The following is a 19532-nucleotide window of genomic DNA, read 5'->3' as shown; positions in this document are numbered from 1 at the left end:
TGTCGGCTAAACTCAAGCCTCAGAACCACAAAAAACGCAGGAAAGGAAAGGCGCAGTTTGAAAAGAAATGATATAAGTGTGGTTTGAATTTTGACGTGTGCGTCTATTTTCGCGTGTATATGTGCGTCTATTTTTCAGATAGACGCGATTATAGACGTGATTATAGACGCGTAGTTAAATGCGGATATAGACGCGCATTTGGGATTTATCATAATTATTTGTTTTTAAGATAAGTTTTGATAGTGAATTTTTATCATAAGTTTTAATGTAATTATGATGATTTTTGTGTATTTAAAATTAATATATTATGTAAACGTGTGAATGACAAATATTTTGATGTTGTCATGAATTAGGTTTAATCATGTCGACATCGTCATCACCTAGTGTGGTGCAAGCTGATGAGTCAATGAGCACATCCTCAAGTGAGGATGAAACATTGCGTCTTCATAATCGAGATGCATGGCTATGACAAAAAATTAAATGCATGTGTGATCGTTGTCGAGGGTGTATTTTTCGAGCACGTCGAATTGCAATGTCACATCTCAGCTTGTATGGAGAATGGGACCGAGAAAAATCACTGGTATTCATAGTTCTTTTTACCACTAAGATTGCATGTCTATGTTACGAGAATTATATATCAACGTACATGAAACTCCCTTTTGTGGTTGAGCACGATGCGGTGCCACATCCTCAGATGCTCCCTCCCGGGCGTCGAGAGGCTGCAAAACGTCGATGCGAGGAGGCAGAGTCTTCAAGAAGAGTAGAGACTGACGAACATGATAGTAGCCCTCATGAAATGCCCCATCAAGTCGTAGACGATGAGATTTTGGACAACATGGTACACCATCTATTTTCGCAACCGGTTCAGGGAGAAGGTCACTCTACGAAGCCAGATGATCCACTATATGTAGCATCATCTACTCCGTTGTATGAAGGTTGTACGTACTCCGTTCTTCGTGCATCCCTCGAGATACTTAACTTGCAAACAATTTATGGATGGAGTAATGTCAGTTTGGATGCGTTATTGAAGTAGGTATCAATTCAGTTTGGCTTATGTATGAATCATAATATTAATTGTTAATTCTATTTTGAAATCAGACAGAAATATATGTTGGTGGTTTTTTAACTCACTTTTAAAAATATATGTAGGTTATTATCACAAATGCTTCCAAAAGGAAACAAATTTCCAACTAAGAGAGAGCAAGCAAGACATTACTTGACATCTCTGGGAGGCCTCGATTATGTCAAGATCCATGCATGTGTCAATGATTGTGTCTTATTTCATGGGATTCATGAGTTCGCACGAGAGTGTCCTATTTGTGGCGAATCAAGATACGAAGTGGAGATGAAGTCAATGGATGTGCCTCGTAAGGTTTTGCGGCATTTTCCGATTGTTCCACATATAAAACTTATGTTCAAGTGTAAGTCTATTGGAAAGCTCATGTCATGGCATGCTAGTCATCGTTCAAGTGATGGAAAATGGAGGATCCCTGAAGACACACCCGCATGGCAACATATAGATAATTTGTGGCCCGTTTTCAAAGAAGAGCCAAGAAATTTGAGATTTGGTTTAGGTATGGATGGAATCAATCCATTTGGCATCAAAAGCACATCATACAGTGTATGGCCAGTGGTATTGGTGAACTATAATATTCCTCCATCCATGGCAATTAAAAAGGGACATGTGATGTTGTCCCTTCTGATTCCTAGAAAGCACAAGGTAAAAAACATGGACATTTACTTAGAGCCTTTGATTGAAGAGTTAGAATTGTTATGGGAAGGTATTGAAGTGCAAGATACAAGTGTATCTGCATCCTCTAGAGATTTCACATTGAAGGCCATGTTGTTGTGGACCATGCATGACTTTCCAGGATACGGAGAGTGTTCAGGTACATGTATATAACTCTATATTTGAAATTCAAGACTTGAATCAATTGCATTTTATTAATTTACTTGTTTTTTCAGGTTTAACCACGTCAGGATATCATGCATGTCCTATTTGCGGTCCCTCTCTAGTTTCCTCTAGGCCGACACGTTTAAAGAAGGTTATCTACGGCAATGATCATCGATTTAACTATGTGTAAACTTTGGGGTATGATGACTTTTTCCTCAACTAATCATTTGATCTATGAATATTGTTTACATTCAGTTCGTACTTCCTACTAGCATATCCCATTGTGCCTCCAAAGATGTACGTTATATCATTTACAAGATGAAAGAGCTTGTGAGGTGTGTATACATTATATTTTTTCATTATATATCTTTGAATTTCTACACAAAAATAAACAATTCTCAAATACATCTTGACAGATACGTAAGCTCGAAAGAAATTGATCCAAACACATTGCAAGATGCTCGAGTATTATCTCTTGAGGTGGTTTGTTTGGTGGAGGAAATTTTTCCTCGATCCATTTTGACTACTCAATTACATTTACTCGTATATTTGATTGATGAGATCGCACTTTGTGGGGCAGTTCATGTAAGATGGATGTTTTTTATGCTTCGTGAAAACCTTGAAAGATTTTGTGAGGTAAAAAGCACGGCCTGAGGGAAGCATGGCTGAGGGTTGGTTAGTGCAATCATCCCTTGTTTATATCTCTGAATATCTTGCTGAAGTGGATCCCTCTCAACCACAACTATAGAAAGATGATGAAGACTTGAGGATGACCTCTATAGTACCTCAAGGAAAAGGAATGAGTAAAGTGCTAACAAAAGAAGAACTTCGTAAGTTAAATAGTTTTTGTGTGCTCAATAGTGATGTTATGAGCAAATGGGTGACACTATATAATGAAGCAAGGGCAAGAAGAAAAAGCGAAAGACAAGAATTTCGCACTAGATATGGACGTAATGTCTCATTTCCAGATCATCTAAATGCGCTCCCACGTCATATTGATATAGATTGGTTACATGAGGAAATGGAGAGAATGGAAAAAGAGGAGGAAATTAATATATCTCAAGAAGAGTGGGAATACGCACGAGGTTGCTTATCAAAGGTGAGACATACTATCAATTAATTTGTTTCTATAAGTTTTATTTTATATAAATAATTGACATGTTTGATCTTTTATCTTTTACTACTAGTGCACATTATTCAATGCTATTTGGTGTGAGGGTAAACATCTTCGAACTCAATGTATAGATGAAAAGAGAAATACCCAAGATTGTGGTGTCCTTGCTCACTTCGAGGCTGCCAATGGTACCATGGAAGGTTATTGTGGCTTGATCCAAGATATTCTGAAGCTTGACTTCAGACGATTCTTTATATATGTACTGAATGTGAAGTGGTAACAAATGGTGAGCATTGCACAATCAGACGTCATCCAAGTGGTTTTGTAATCATTGACTCTATAAAATTTCACCAAAATAAGAATGACACATTAGTACTACCTCAACAATGCGAGTAGGTATATATGCAAAGGCTAATTTTTTAATATGTATACATGTGATACATATACACAATATAATAAGTATTTAAGTTTCTTGCTTTTGTTTTTCAAATACAGTTTGTGTATCATCCAATGGTAAATAATAACCGATGGTGGTATGTCATCCCTATATCTAATCGTTCAAAACCAATATATGGTAATATTACCGACATGGAGATAGCAGATGACAATCCAACAATTAATGATGATGTGCATGATGACACCATAATGGATGATATGCGTGATATAGTACAAGATGAACCTTGCGAGGATGTTCAAGGAAACGCAAAAGAAGACAATAATGTGATTGTCGATGATATTGATGAAGTTATTGAGCAATGTAGCAACACATCTGATAGTGGGATAGACTTATTTGTTTCATTACCTCTTGGTAACATAGACCTAGAAGTAGATAGTTTAGCAAGGGCTGATCTCATTGAAGATGAGATGGATCATTCACTGTAACATACTTAATTTGCTTAACGATTCAATGTGTATTCTTAATTCTATGGTTTTTATCATGCGCACACGTGCATACTCAAGAATCAATAGTCAAGTTTAAAGCTAAATTGAATTTTCCATAATAAAAAGGAAGTATTTTTTTATCATCTTCAAGTAGAGAAATTACGAGATACATATTGCAATGCTTGCTACTAATTGTAAGGTTTCTGTCGCTTCCCGCTAATTACTTATATCAGGCTTGTCAACTGGAGGAACTACCATTCATTAGAGAGCAATGAAAAAGTAATTATTAACTCTATTTTATTAATTCAATGATTCAATGTGTATTCTTAATTCTATGGTTTTTATCATGCGCACATGTGCATGCTCAAGAATCAATTTCAGGTGGTTAAATAATTATTAACTTTGGTTTTTCAATTATGTGAATTGCTAATTTTAGGTGGTTAAATAATTGTATGTCTGCTGGCGCGTCTATATTAGCGTCTATTTACGTGGATATATAGACGCAAATTCGCGTCTATTTACACACAGGTTTACACGCATTTATAGACGCTCTGATAGACGCGCCCGACTTTGCGCATCTATGCCTTGTTTCTGTTGTAGTGTTATAAACGCGCGTTTTCTGCAATTTAGACGCGTGGCAGATTGTGCATTTGGAAAAAAGACAATGGATCTACAAGCACGAGAATTGAAAATAAAAGTCCATGCATTCATTATAGATCAAAAGTATTTACATGGGGAGTTTAAGTGCTTGCGACCTAAAGCATGGCCGCAAGCAGTAGGCTCAAAGATGGATAATACATATACAAGAAAACAAGGCCATAGAGGAGGTATTGTGCTCCTCTACGAATCTGAAGAAGAAACATCTTTGCTAGTACCACCATGGCTACTAGCGTCGCTATCCCCCGCCTCGCTATGCTCCATATCCGGGTTTTCCTACACACACAAAAGATCAAGGTTGCTTACGTACACATGGTGAAAAAAAAGTTATAATTAGCTACACTTTTAATAGGAAAGTAAGAAAAATATACCTCCTCTGGCTGTCGAATCCTCATAGCCCAGTTGTATTGGTCCTCAGTGATGAGACCCTCCTCATAGAAGTGAAGCCATGCGGCTGCGCGGTTATGGCCTCGATGGTAATCTACCTCTCTAGGAGTAGGTATCCTACTAATGATAGTAGTCTGCAAAACAATTATGATATATACAAACAATTATGAGACACAATGTATTAGAACAAATTACATAAATAATTGAAAGAAATATAAATTTTAAAAAACTAGAAATCAAAATATACTTACAAACTCTACCTCCCACGACTCTCTGCCACCCGATCCGTAATGCGACGATCCCATGGTTTCCATTTAGATGCGTCATGCCTCTGCGTGCTGGCGACTCTTCACTTTCTCTACTGCTTTCTTGGCTTTCTTTCACTCTATGCGGTGGCACATAGGTGGTTGGCTATAGGCTCCACGCCCCTCCTCCTGTCTTCGCAATGAGTCCCTGGCGCGTGTCATGAGGTGGGATCTTTTGTTGTGAAGCACATCCATCACTTTTGTGCGTCCCCAATTATCCGAGAATCGCTGACCCTCAGGATTTGGGTTCCTCCTATGGACTACCCTCAACACCTCCTGCCACAAGCCGCTTTTCCGATTTTTAAAGTAGATGAAACAATCATTATACATCACATGCACGATGCTCCTCATGTTTGCCATTACATCCATTCCTTCATCATCATGGAAGATGCCACCAATATCTGTAACTCTATAGTACTGGCGTACAAGCTCCTCTACGTGATCTACTGGTGAGGGTGATCGCTCACTACCTCCTAGGCAACCCCCACACAAGCCTCGTTCTCCCCCTCGACTCTCCGTCCTCCCTCTCTGTCGACTACCCTCTGTTTTGCTGGATGCACGTGCTTCTACAGATGTACGTGCATCGGCTGATGCTTGTGCTTCAGCCGATGGATGTACAGGTGCTGCACGTGGAGTACGTGCAATTGGAGTTTGGGAAGTAGTGCCAGCTGGCAAAGACGTCAGAGGCGTTCCAGACATGACGTTGAACACCTCGTCTGCTGCTACTGTGGGAGAGCGGCCAAGGTGTCTGGTCATCTCTCCCATGAAGTCTTCCCTACTAGGAAAACCTCCAAAAAATGCATTGATCCCCTTGCCGAATAAGCCCAATGTATCATTCATGCGATCCAAATCCGGGTCATTGCTAGATGAACCAAGATGCGACATCTACAAAAAAAACATAGGAAAAAGACAAACTTGTTTGCATACAAAAAATCATATATTACCTTCATCCACACATAAACATTTTCAAAGAGCCATAATCCTTGATCCAATCCAACATTAATTATGAAAAATCATTCAGTGAGCCTAGAATCATTATGTAAGAGAAGGCTTTTGATGCTCACACATAATCATTTTCTTCAAGTGTATTTTGCAAGCACTTACTAAGGTCCATTTAAGTGAAACAAAGGTGTGGAAATCCCATAGAAAAAGTACATGGATACTCATAGCACTTGAAAGTACTAATAATCTAGCTTTCTTTAGACATTGAGCATAAAACTTAAGTGCTAATGCTTCTCATAAATAAAAAATCCCCCCAAGTCCCACTCTCAAATATGGGGTTAAGATTTAGCCACTTGGTCAAATCTTTACTCCTTATTTGAAAGTGGAGCTTGGAAGATTCCCAAATTCTCTAATATGGTATCGAAAGTATAATGCTACCTAATTCACTACGTTGGAAGGCTAAAGCTTCTAAAAATTTGATCACGAATCAAGAAAATTTATAAACACAAACATGGGATTGGTAACATTCATCATTGCAAAAATATATTGTTGATTAAAAAACTAGATCTACACCCCATGCCCATTGTGTTTTTGTTTTTAGTTTGCTTTAGTTATCAATATAAAGAAACATAATAAGCACAATAACGTTTAGGAAATGAAAATTATTTTTTATCAGAGCTGGTTGGCGCCTGTATAACCGCGTTTGAAATGTAGGATAGATGCGCTCTCAAACGCATCCCTAAAGTCAACCCTCTGTTCAGAGCGCATGTATATCCGCATCTGAGATGCAGTATAGACGCGCTATCAAATGCGATTTCTAGGTCCATGCTTCTGGCGCGCGCGTGTATCCTCGCGTGTCAACTGCAGAATACACGCACCTAGAGATGCGACCCTGAAGTCAAAGCTTTTGGGCAGGGCACGTGTATTCGCGTGTCCCACATATAGGATACACGCGCCTGGAGATGCAACTCTGAAGTCAAAGCCTCTTCTGTGCAAAGCGCATTTATTCTCGCGTCTCCGACGCAGAATACAGGCCCTCTAAGACGCGGCCTCAGATGCAATGAGAGAAAACATAGCTTCGTGTCTATCCCTGCGTCTGTACTGAAATGTAGACGCGGTGGCAAACACGCTCAGTCGGTTGATTTCAGTCCGACAACTGCCATTCATGATTTATTTGTGCTATACAAAATGCAATCATAAATTCTAATACACAAAGAGAGAGAGAGAGAGAGAGAGAGAGAGAGAGAGAGAGAGAGAGAAAGAGAGGACTCACCTTGGGTGTTTGGTGTGGCGGGTGGTGGCGCTTCTTCCTTCTCCTTCTTCCTCTCCTTGGTGAGTTACTCTCCCTTGATGCTTGCTTGCTGCTTGTTGTCTCCTTCCTTTGCTTCTTCTTCCTCTTGTTCTCCTCTCTCTTGTTCTCTCTTTCTTCCTCTCCTTGGGTTTCCTTTTTTCCCTCTTGTGTATTTGAAATGAAAGAAGAGGTGAGTCATGAGGAGGTGAGACATGAAGAGACTGCATGTCGGCTAAACTTGAGCTTCAGAACCGTAAAAAACGCAGGAAAGGAAAGGCGCAGCTTGAAAAGAAATGTTTTAAGTATCTTTGGAATTTTGACGTGTGCGTCTATTTTGGCATGTATATGCACAATCATTTCTAGTGGTCGTTAATTTGGCCAACTGCTAAGGAGTGAATCCTTCTCTTCGAATGCATCCAGCATTCGATCTAGGATCAATTGCGACTTGGCAAGATTCCCAAGGGTTTGTTTGTTAATCCCTTATGTCCTTGAGTTAGGGCCGTACCCTATTAACCCAACTTAACCAATACCTTAAGTTCTATGAACAGTAAATCATGGCAAATATGTTGCTCCAAATTATTGATTGGTCCTTACGTAAACACAGATATAGACACGCATTTAGGTTTTATCATAATTTTTTGTTTTTAAGATAAGTTTTGATAATAAGTTCTTATCATAAGTTTTAATGTATTTATGATGAGTTTTGTATACTTAAAATTGAGATCTTAGAATAATTAATACGCCATCTTGAAGTTTTTATGTAAACATATGAATGATAAATATTTTGATGTTGTCATGAATTAGGTTTAATCATGTCGTCGTCATCACCTAGTGCGGTGCATGCTAATGAGTCAATGAGCACATCCTCAAATGAGGATGAAACATTACAACTTCATAATCGAGATGCATGGCTACGACGAAAAATTAAATGCATCTGTGATCGTTGTCGAGGGTGTATTTTTCGAGCACGTCGAGTTGCAATGTCACACCTCAGCTTGTATGGAGAATGGGACCGAGAAAAATCACTGGTATTCATAGTTCTTTTTACCACTAAGATTGCATGTCTATGTTACGGGAATTATATATCAACGTACATGAAACTCCCTTTTGTGATTGAGCAAGATGCGGTGCCACATCCTCAGATGCTCCCTCCCGGGCGTCGAGAGACTGCAAAATGTCGACACGAGGAGGCAGAGTCTTCAAGAAGAGTAGAGACTGACGAACATGATAGTTGCCCTCATGAAATGCCCCATCAAGTCGTAGAGGATGAGATTTTGGACAACATGGTACACCATCTATTTTCACAACCGGTTCAAGAAGAAGGTCACTCTATGAAGCCAGATGATCCACTATATGTAGCATCATCTACTCCGTTGTATGAAGGTTATACGTACTCCGTTCTTCGTGCGTCCCTCGAGATACTTAACTTGCAAACAATTTATGGATGGAGTAATGTCAGTTTCAATGTGTTATTGAAGTAGGTATCAATTCAGTTTGGCTTATGAATCATAATATTAATTATTCTATTTTGAAATCAGACATAAATATATGTTGGTGGTTTTTTAACTCACTTTTAAAAATATATGTTGTGGTGTCCTTGCTCACTTCGAGGATGCCAATGGTACCATGGAAGGTTATTGTGGCTTGATTCAAGATATTCTGAAGCTTAACTTCACACAATTCTTTATATATGTACTGGATGTGAAGTGGTTTAAAGAAGTGGTAACAAATGGTGAGCATTGCATAATCAGATGTCATCCAAGTGGTTTTGTAATCATTGACTCTACAAACTTTCACCAAAACAAGAATGACACATTAGTACTACCTCAACAATGCGAGCAGGTATATATGCAAAAGCTAATTTTTTAATATGTATAAATGTGATATATATACACGATATAATAAGTATTTAAGATTCTTGCTTTTGTTTTTCAAATACAGGTTGTGTATCATCCAATGGTAAACAATAACCGATGGTGGTATGTCATCCCTATATCTAATCGTTCAAAACCAATATATGGTAATATTACCGATATAGAGATAGCAGATGGCAATCCAACAATTAATGATGATGTACATGATGACACCATAATGGATGATATGCGTGATATAGTACAAGATGAACCTTGCGAGGATGTTCAAGGAAACGCAGAAGAAGACAATAATGTGATTGTCGATGATATTGATGAAGTTATTGAGCAATATAGCAATACATCTGATAGTGGGATAAACTTATTTGTTTCATTACCTCTTGGTAAGATAGACCTAGAAGTAGATAGTTTAGCAAGGGCTGATATCATTGAAGATTAGATGGATCATTCACTGTAACATACTTAATTTGCTTAATGATTCAATGTGTATTCTTAATTCTATGATTTTTATCATGCGCACACGTGCATACTCAAGAATCAATAGTCAAGTTTAAAGCTAAATTGAATTTTTCATAATAAAAAGGAATTATTTTTTATCATCTTCAAGTAGAGAAATTATGAGATACATATTGCAATGCTTGCTACTAATTGTATAATAAGGTTTCTATCACTTGCCACTAATTACTTATATCAGGCTTGTCAACTGGAGGAACTTCCATTCATTAGAGAGCAATGCAAAAATAATTATTAACTCCGGTTTTTTAATTATATTATGTCAAATTTCAGGTGGTTAAATAATTACGCGTTTGAAGGCGCGCCTATATTAGCATCTATTTACGCAGATATATAGACGTAAAATTCGCGTCTATTTACACGCTCTTTTACACGCACATATAGACACAATGATAGACGCACCCGACTTTGCGTGTCTAACATGGGTGTCTATGCCTCGTTTCTGTTGTAGTAAGAAAGAGAGGGGGAGGGAGAGGAAAATAGAGAAAAAACATTAAACATAATAGGGAAAGAGGGAAAGAGAGAAAGGGAGGGAGAGGGTGAGGGAGGGAGAAGAAATGAGAGAGGGAGAGGAAGAGAGCAAAAAGAAATGAGAGAGGGAGAGGAGAGAGAAAAAATGAGAGAATGAGCGGAGAGAGAAAAGATGTTAAACATAATAGGAAAAGAGAGAAAGAGAGGGTGAGGGTGAAGGTGAGGGAGGGAGAGGAAGAGAGCAAAATGAAATAAGAGAAGGAGAGGCGAGAGAAAAAGAGAGAAAAAACATTAAACCTAATAGGGAATGAGAGAGGGAGAAGAGAGAGAAAAAAATGAGAGAAGGAGAGGAGAGAGAAAAAGAGAGAAAAGATGTTAAACATAATAGGGAAAGAGAGAAAGAGAGGGTGAGGGTGAGGGCGAGGGAGGGAGAGGAAATCAGAGAGGGAGAGGAAGAGAGAAAAGAAAATGAGAGGGAGAGCAGAGAGAAAAAGAGAGAAAAAACATTAAACCTAATAGGGAAAGAGAGAAAGAGAGGGTGAGGGTGAGGGAGGGAGAGGAAATGAGAGAGGGAGAGAAAGAGAGAAAATGAAATGAGAGAGGGAGAGGAGAGAGGAAAAAATGAGAGAGGGAGAGAATAGAGAAAAAATATTAAACCTAATAGGAAAAGAGAGAAAGAGAGGGAGAGGGTGAGGCATGGAGAGCGAGTGAGAGAGGGAGAGGAAGAGAGAAAAGGAAATGAGAGAGGGAGAGGAGAGAGAAAAAACATTAAACATAATAGGGAAAGAGAGGGAAAGGGTGAGGGAGGGAGAAGAAATGAGAGAGGGAGAGACAGAGAGAAAAAAAATGAGAGAAAGAGAGAAAAAAAAGAGAGGGATAAAAAATGAGAGAAAGAGATAAAAAATGAGAGAGGGAGAGAAGAGAGAAAAAGAGTGAAAAAACATTAAACCTGATAGGAAAAGAGAGAAACAGAGGGAGAGGGTGAGGGAGGGAGAGTATACGCGAGAGGAAGAGAAAGAGAGAAAAGGAATGAGAGAGGGAGAGGAGAGAGAAAAAGAGAGAAAAAACCCATATACCTAATAGGGAAAGAGAGAAAGAGGGAGAGAGTGAGGGAGGGAGAGGAAACGAGAGAGGGAGAGAAAGAGAGAAAAGGAAATGAGAGAGGGGGAGGAGAGAGAAAAGGAAATGAGAGAGGGAGAGGAGAGAGAAAAAAATGAGAGAGAGAGAGGAGAGAGAAAAAGAAAGAAAAAACATTAAACCTAATAGGAAAAGAGAGAAAGAGAGGGAGAGAGTGAGGCAGAGAGAGGGAGAGGAAGAGAGAAAAGGAAATAAGAGAGGGAGAGGAGAGGAAATGATAGTGGTAGTGGTAGATGTGGTGGTCGTAGTCGTGGTAGTGGTAGTGATAGTGGTAGTGGTAGTGGTAGTCATGGTCGTGGTTGTGGTCGTGGTCGTGGTCGTGGTTGTGGTTGTGGTCGTAGTCCCGGTCGTAGTTGTGGTCTTTGTAGTCGTTGTCGTAGTCCTGGTCGTGGTCGTGGTCATGGTCGTGGTCATGGTCGTGATCGTTAAAGAAAATGAGAGAGGGGGAGGAAGAGAAAAAAGAAGCAGGAACGAGAGAGAGGGAATAAACATACAACATAATAAAGAAATAGAAAAAGAGAGAGAGAGGGAAGGAGAGGAGATAATGAATGGATAAAAAACAAAGAGAGAGTGGTGGCGAGGTTCGGTGCAATACCACGAGATAAACACTCTGACATATATATGTTACTCTGTGGGTGGGTGGAGACTTTACATACGTTAATTTTTGCTGAGTTACAAGAGAAGAAATCCCTTCTCAAATAATTTAAGAAAGGAAAAAAGAATGATAACAAAAATAAATTGTTTGTTGTAACGTAGACAAAATGGAAAACGATAAAGGTCTTGTTGTTCAAGATCGCGAGGCATATCTTAATCAACATGTCCCATGTCTTTACTCTCAATGCAAGCTGGCAATTAGACGAAAACGTCCATTGTCTATAGAACATGTACGATGCTTTGGTGAGTTTCAATCTGAGATCATTGATCAGACGATTGCAGATTTTCAGCAAATGGTAAGAAAAGTTAATATCAATCATGCATTGTACTTGCAAGCTAATTGAATACCATATACAAGAAGATTGGGTGTGGTTGACAAATTTTCTATCCAAGGAGGTGACGTCTCGTCCCAAGGAAAAGTGTACCCTTTGCGGCCAATTACAAGAGTTCGTGGGCGTGCGATGGATGGAGTGCTTGAGCCAATCCATCACTCGAAAGGTACTACCCAATCTATACCGTCAATACCAGAGGAGACAGGCAGCCTTCCAGACCTACCTACAATCTTGGAACATGAGATGGAGGCAATGATCGATGCATTGATTTCCATGGATGTCGAGACTTTTGATCCGCTTAGAGAGGAAGCATCCATACCATTATATGATGGGTACCGAGTATCTCGCCTGAAGATACTGCTTGCACTCCTAAGTATGCAAGCAAAATACGGGTGGAGCAATGCGAGTGTGACTGAGTTGTTCAGGTACGTTGTACGTATGCTTCGTTGATTTCTTTTCGACACTATCATTAAAAATATTTGTGCTTTTTCAAGGTGTTTTATGATTTTTTTTAGGTTATTGAAATATCATATATTACCACCTGCAAATACGGCCATGCCTGAGTCTCGTGATGATGCACGACATGTTTTACAAAAGCTTGGCATGGACTACAACAACATCCATGCATGTATCAATGATTGCATACTGTTTCGAGGAGAATACAAGACTATGGAGACATGTCCAAAGTGTGGTGCTCACAGGTATCGACAGGAATTGTAAGGACAAACCATCCCTCAAAAAGTTCTTAGACACTTTCTGCTTATCCCCCGCATAAATCACATATTTCGTATGTCCGACATGGCAAGCTTGACAAGTGGCATGCACAGAATAGGTCCACAAATGGAGTTCAATGAATATTAGCAGATTTACGCGCATGGAGCCACATTGACTCTACCTTCCCAGGCTTTGCTCGAGAGCCAAGGAATCTTCGGCTCGGTCTGCAATGGATGATGTAAACCCATTTGGTCTGCGCTCAACTTCTTACAGTGTGTGGACTATAGTCCTTGTCAACTACAATATCCCTCCATGGCTTTCTACGAAGAAATGACATCTCATCCTTAGCTTACTCGTCCCCGGCTGCTACAAAGTCAAAAATATGGACGTGTATCTTCGTCCATTAGTCAATGAGCTTAAGATTTTGTGGGAGGAGAGGGTCACCATGCAAGATATGTGAAAGAGCGATGGTCGACGGTCTACCAATATTCGAGCCATTCTCATGTGGACGATGCATGACTTTCCGGGATTCAGAGAGTGCTCAAGTAAATAGGCTTCCATTCTCGTTGATAATATCTATATTTTATCTCGTTCAAGTTTGTATTCACTGGATAGAGGTGTTGGAACAAGTCTGGTTACCTCAGGTTATCATGTGTGTCCATTGTGCGGGCCATAGTTAGACTTCCGAAAGTCATGAACCATGAAGAAGATGGTATATCAAGGACATGCCACTTTCTTGCCAGAGGGTCATGAACTCAGGGAAGGTTTTCTTGGACGACCTCCAACACATATGAATGTCGCAAGTTGGTACGAGCTGAAAATAATCCACGCAGAGTCACATCCAAAGGGAATGCGGTGGTTCTCATTTTTCTACGAGTTGCCATATTGGTGTTGAGATATCGAGCTCCACTCGTGATATGCCAGGGTGACCGTTGTGCATTTATATCACCGACTTGTTAGCTGTAGATGCGGTTGGTACACCGCCCATGAATAATAGCTAGATGACAATTATCCTTATCTACTCTAGTTCGTGGCTCAGTTAGTATGCTGCCTTAGTTAGTTGAGTTTGGTTTGAGACCCATATATAGGGTTATTGTATTTCTTTGTACTAGAGTTATTATTGGCTTACACAATTAAGAAGAGGAAAACTCTTTTCAGCCTCCACTTGTGTGTGTATTCCCCCATTGTGCAAGCAAGAAAGCTACAAGTGAGACTCCTTCCTTCTCTCCCACAATCTTGACATGGTATCAGAGCCTTGTTCGTGGTAAGGAGCTTAAGAAAGCAAACCAAGTTCGCAGTGTTCTGGTAAGAGGACCAGTGTTACTTTCATTTTTCTATTTTGGGAGCAAGTCTCTGCAGGTAGCACAGCCGGAAAGTGCAAGAGTGCATTGTCTCAGATTGAGACGTCCTTCACGGTGTAGCAAGAGGGCAGTACATGCTGCGGGAAAGGGCTTAAGCGCTTAGTTGCCCTGTTTTTTTGATTCGAGGCTATTTTGGGGCCTGTTTTGGAGACGGAAGTTTTTCGCACACACTCAGGAAAAGGCCCAGTTTTTTGCTGTGCGACCACTGTTTTACAGGTCGGTGAAAAGTTACCATAGAAATTGCATCGTATGCCTGTGCGTAGAGACATTGGGAGTTACAGAATCATCCTTGTTGCCTGTTGATGCAAAATCGTCAGTAGGAAGTGACAGTGCGGTCAAATACCACTTTCGTCAGTTTTGCAGATTTGCCCTTGTGAGGCTGAAGCTGTGTTTTTTGCAATGATAGAATTTTTTGCAGTGTTTTGTAATGGCGTCTGATTCTCTTTCACAGATTGTCACTGAAAAGCTTGACAAGAACAACTTCCAAGCATGGAAGTTTAGAATGACAAATTTCCTTATGGAAAAAGGATATTGGGAATTCGTTGCAGGAAACGAAGAATAACCAGTTCTTCCTGATGTTCCCAATCAACAACAAATGCAGGCATTTAAAGGATGGCATGAGAGAGCCAGAAAAGTTATGTACTGGGTGTCTATCAGTATTTCAGACTCTATGATTGTGCATATTCAGGATGCAAGTACGCCAAAGGAGGCATGGGATACTTTGTCAAAAATGTATAGCACAAATACGCAAGCCAGGAAAATGCAGCTCAAGCAAGAGTTGCACAATGTGCAAAGAGAAAGTATGAGCATCAATGACTACCACATGAAGGTGAAGAAAATTGCAGATGCACTTGCTTCCATTGTGTCGCCAGTGGAAGATGATGATTTAGTTTCTGTGACCTTGAATGGTCTAGAAAAGGATTATGCATAGTTCCGAACATCCATTTTCGTCCGTGAAAGATTTTCTGATTTTGAGGAGTTGATTGCTCTTCTAATTTCTGAGGAGTAGAGAAACTGTGGTGCATCTTCTTCAGGAGGAACTTCAAAAGAAGCCGTCTTCTACTCAAATGCTGGAAGAGGTAGAGGCTGAGGTAGAGAAGGCCGATCTGGAGGCCGTGGTAGAAATCAGAATATGCAGCAAACTCAAGAAAACCAGTCCTCTGGAGGAGGACGTGGTAACTCTAGAGGCAGGGGGAGCCAAAGAGGTCGTGGTGGATGGCAAAGAGGCCAAAATGCAAACAACAATGTTGAATGCTACTACTGTGGTAAAATGGGTCATATGGCTAAAGACTGCTATAAAAAGCAAAATGACATCATGAATGGAAAATTGCAACAAGGGAATTATGCATCTTCTAGTAGACAGGGTGATGACAGAAATGAGCATTTATTTATGGTGCAGCACATGAATAATTCTGTGACAAGTGCAGAAGAAAGCAACGAAGTGTGGTATGTTGACTCAAGTGCGTCAAACCACATGACAGGTCATGCAGAATGGATGCAGGATGCAAGGAAAATGGAAAAACTAGGATTTGTGGAGATTGGTGATGATACTGCACATCCTATTGTGCAGATTGGAAAAAATCATTTGTCTATGCAGGATGGGAAAAAGAAATACCTATCGGATGTATTTCATGTCCTGAATATCACCAAGAACCTGGTTTCTGTTGGCCAAATGGTTGAGCAGGGCTTGCAGGTCAGATTTAACCCTCATGGATGCTTTTTTGAGGATATGAAAAATAAAGGTCGCTTTGATAGCAAAAGGAAAGAAGAAGGGCAGAATGTTTACGTTGGATGCAGACATGCCTGAATTGAGTGCACCAATGTTTGCACATGGGACCGATGTAGTTGCAGATATTGATATCTGGCATAAACGCATTGGTCATGTTAATGTACAGCGACTTAAATCAATGCAGGCCCAAAATATTGTTGCAGGATTGCCTAAATTCAAGGTTGCAGAAATGCATAAGGTATGTGAAGCCTATCAATTTGGAAAACAGGCAAGGAAACCATTTCCTAGACATGTTCAAGAGAGTAAGAAGCCATTGGAATTAATCCACTCTGATGTGTGGACTACTAAAGCTGCATCTATTGGAGGCTGTCATTATTTTGTCACTTTTATTGATGACTATAGCAGAAAAGTTTGGGTGTATTTTATGAAAAAGAAAAGTGAAGTGTTTGGGCATTTCAAAACTCTTAAAGCTATGGTTGAAAAAGAAACAGGCATGTAAATAAAATGCCTAAGGTCAGGTGGAGGGGGAGAGTACCTCTCAAATGAGTTCGCAAGGTTCCTGCAGGAGCATGGCATAAAGCAGCAATATTCATGCAGTCATATCCCACAACAAAATGGAATTGTAGAAAAGAAAAACAGGCATATTGGAGAGGTATCGCATACCATGCTCAACGAAAAAGACTTGCCAGATTTTTACTGGGCTGAAGCAGTTGCTACAACAGTCTACATAATGAATAGGACTCCCACTGCAGCAATACATGGGATGACTCCAGAGGAGAGGTATACTAGTAGGAAATCAGATATTTCTCATTTGAAAATTTTTGGTTGCATTGCCTATGTTCATGTGCCAGATGAGTTGAGATCCAAGTTGGATCCAAAAGTTGAGAAGTGCATCTTTATTGGTTACTCTCTATAGCAGAAAGGGTATAGATGCTATAACCCTTCTACTTGTAAGTTTACAGTGAGAAGAGATGTTGTTTTTGATGAGATGAGTAGATGGTATAAACCAGTAAATGTGATTGATGATGTAGATGCACAAAATGGTAATGTTGCACAGATTTCACAGCAGCAGTCACAAAATATTAGTGGACCTGGAGTGTCCTCTAGCAGCGGTTCACATTCTTCGCCATGGACAGGCAGATTGAGATCAGGAGAATCTCCTCAAAACAATGCAGATAGTGGTATGCAGGTTTCACGAAAAGAAAAAGAGAAGGTAGATCAGCCCATGTTTGATGTGAATGCAGGTCACTCTTATGTGGATGGTGAATCTAGTGGCTCAGAACAGAGCATTGATGATGAGTTGGGTATTCCTTCTATTGCTACACCTGCAGTAAGGAAGACCAGGGATGTTTTGAGAGCACTTGGAAGTGAGCCTACTTTGCGCAGGTCTACTAGAGCTAGGTATCCTATGGATAGGCTAAAATATGATGGATTTATAGCCATTCACTATGTCTATATAGTCAAAGTGATATAGGAACTAGAGCCCACTTCTTTTGAGCAAGCCATGGGAAAAGAAAAATAGGAGAAATCCATGGATGAAGAAATGGATGCTTTGGAAGAAAATGCTATATGGGAATTGGTACCTTTGCCTAAAGATAAGAATGCAATTGGTTGTAAGTGGGTTTATAAGGTGAAGCACAATGCAGTTGGTTCTGTGAACATATATAAGGCAAGATTAGTAGCCAAGGGGTATGCACAAACATATGGCATTGATTATGAAGAAACATTCAGTCCGGTTGCAAGGATGGCAACCGTAAGAGCAGTCATTGCTATGGCTGCATCAAAGGAATGGTCATTACATCAGATGGATGTAAAGAATGCCTTCTTGCATGGTGATTTGTAAGAAGAGGTATATATGGAGCAACCACCAGGTTATGTGCATGCTGCTCATCCTGAGTTTGTTTGCAGGTTGAAGAAAGCCTTATATGGCTTGAAGCAAGCACTTAGAGCATGGTCTGATAAGATATGACAGTATCTTGTCACTATTGGCTTTCAAATTTCCAAGGCAGATTTCTCACTTTATGTGAGAAAAACAGAGAAATGTATTATGCTGCTTGTGATTTATATTGATGATTTGATTATCACAGGTAATAGTGATAAAGATATCCTTCATGTGAAAATGCTATTGAAGCAGAAGTTTGAGATGAAGGATTTGGGATAACTGCGTTATTTCTTGGGCATTGAGGTGATTAGATCACCAAGTGGGATATGGCTCTTACAGAGGCAGTATGGATTGGACATGCTGTCCAAATATGGGATGACAGGCTGTAAGCCTATTTCAGTTTCTTTGGAGTAGAATGTGAAGTTGAGCGTAGATGTAGGTGAGCTTCTGGAAGACCCTACTATGTACAGACGCATAGTAGGAAGTTTGATTTATATGACTATTACCATGCCAGATTTGAGCTATGCTGTTGGATTGGTAAATTAGTTTATGCAGGCTCCAAGGAAACCGCATTTGGATGCGGCTAGACGCATACTCAGGTATGTGAAGTCCACATTGCAGTATGGACTATTTTATGAGACTGGGGTTCAAATACAGTTGCATGGATATACTGATGCTGATTGGGTTGGTAGTATTTCTGATAGATGATCTACCAGTGGATATGTGTTCTCTTTTGGGAGTGCTACAGTCACTTGGAGCAGCAAGAAACAGCCTACAATTTCCTTGTTGAGCACAGAGGCTGAGTACAGGGGTGCAGCAATGGCTGCATGTGAGGTAGCTTGGTTGCATAAGCTACTTTATGATATGCATCAGCCTAAAGATGAACCAGTTGTCATTTATTGTAACAACATGAGTACTATACACTTGGCAAATAACCCAGTCTATCATGGTAGAACAAAGCACATTGAGGTGCATTATCACTATGTGCGGGAGAGGGTTTTACTAGGTCTTATTGATCTAGTTTATGTCAGCACAGAGGATTAGGTAGCTGACATATTTACAAAGGCATTGGGCGTAGAGAAGTTGCGCAAGTTCATAGACCTGCTTGGTGTGCAGGAATTGGGATTGAGATCAAGGGGGAGTGTTGAGATATAGAGCTCCACTTGTGATATGCCAGGGTGACCGTTGTGCATTTATGTCACCGACTTGTTAGCTGCAGATGCGGTTGGTACACCACCCATGAATAATAGCTAGATGATAGCTATCCTTATCTACTCTAGTTCGTGGCTCAGTTAGTATGCCACCTTAGTTAGTTGAGTTTGGTTTGAGACCCATATATAGGGTTCTTCTATTTCTATGTCCTAGAGTTCTTTCTGGCTTACACAACTAAGAAGAG

This window comes from Lygodium microphyllum, chromosome 2 (assembly GCF_053477565.2).
Source record: "Lygodium microphyllum isolate KBCC chromosome 2, Lygodium_microphyllum_v1.1.10, whole genome shotgun sequence".
Classification (NCBI taxonomy): Eukaryota; Viridiplantae; Streptophyta; class Polypodiopsida; order Schizaeales; family Lygodiaceae; genus Lygodium; species Lygodium microphyllum.
The sequence above is the reverse complement of the archived record's forward strand: the minus strand, read 5'-3'. Positions refer to the sequence as shown.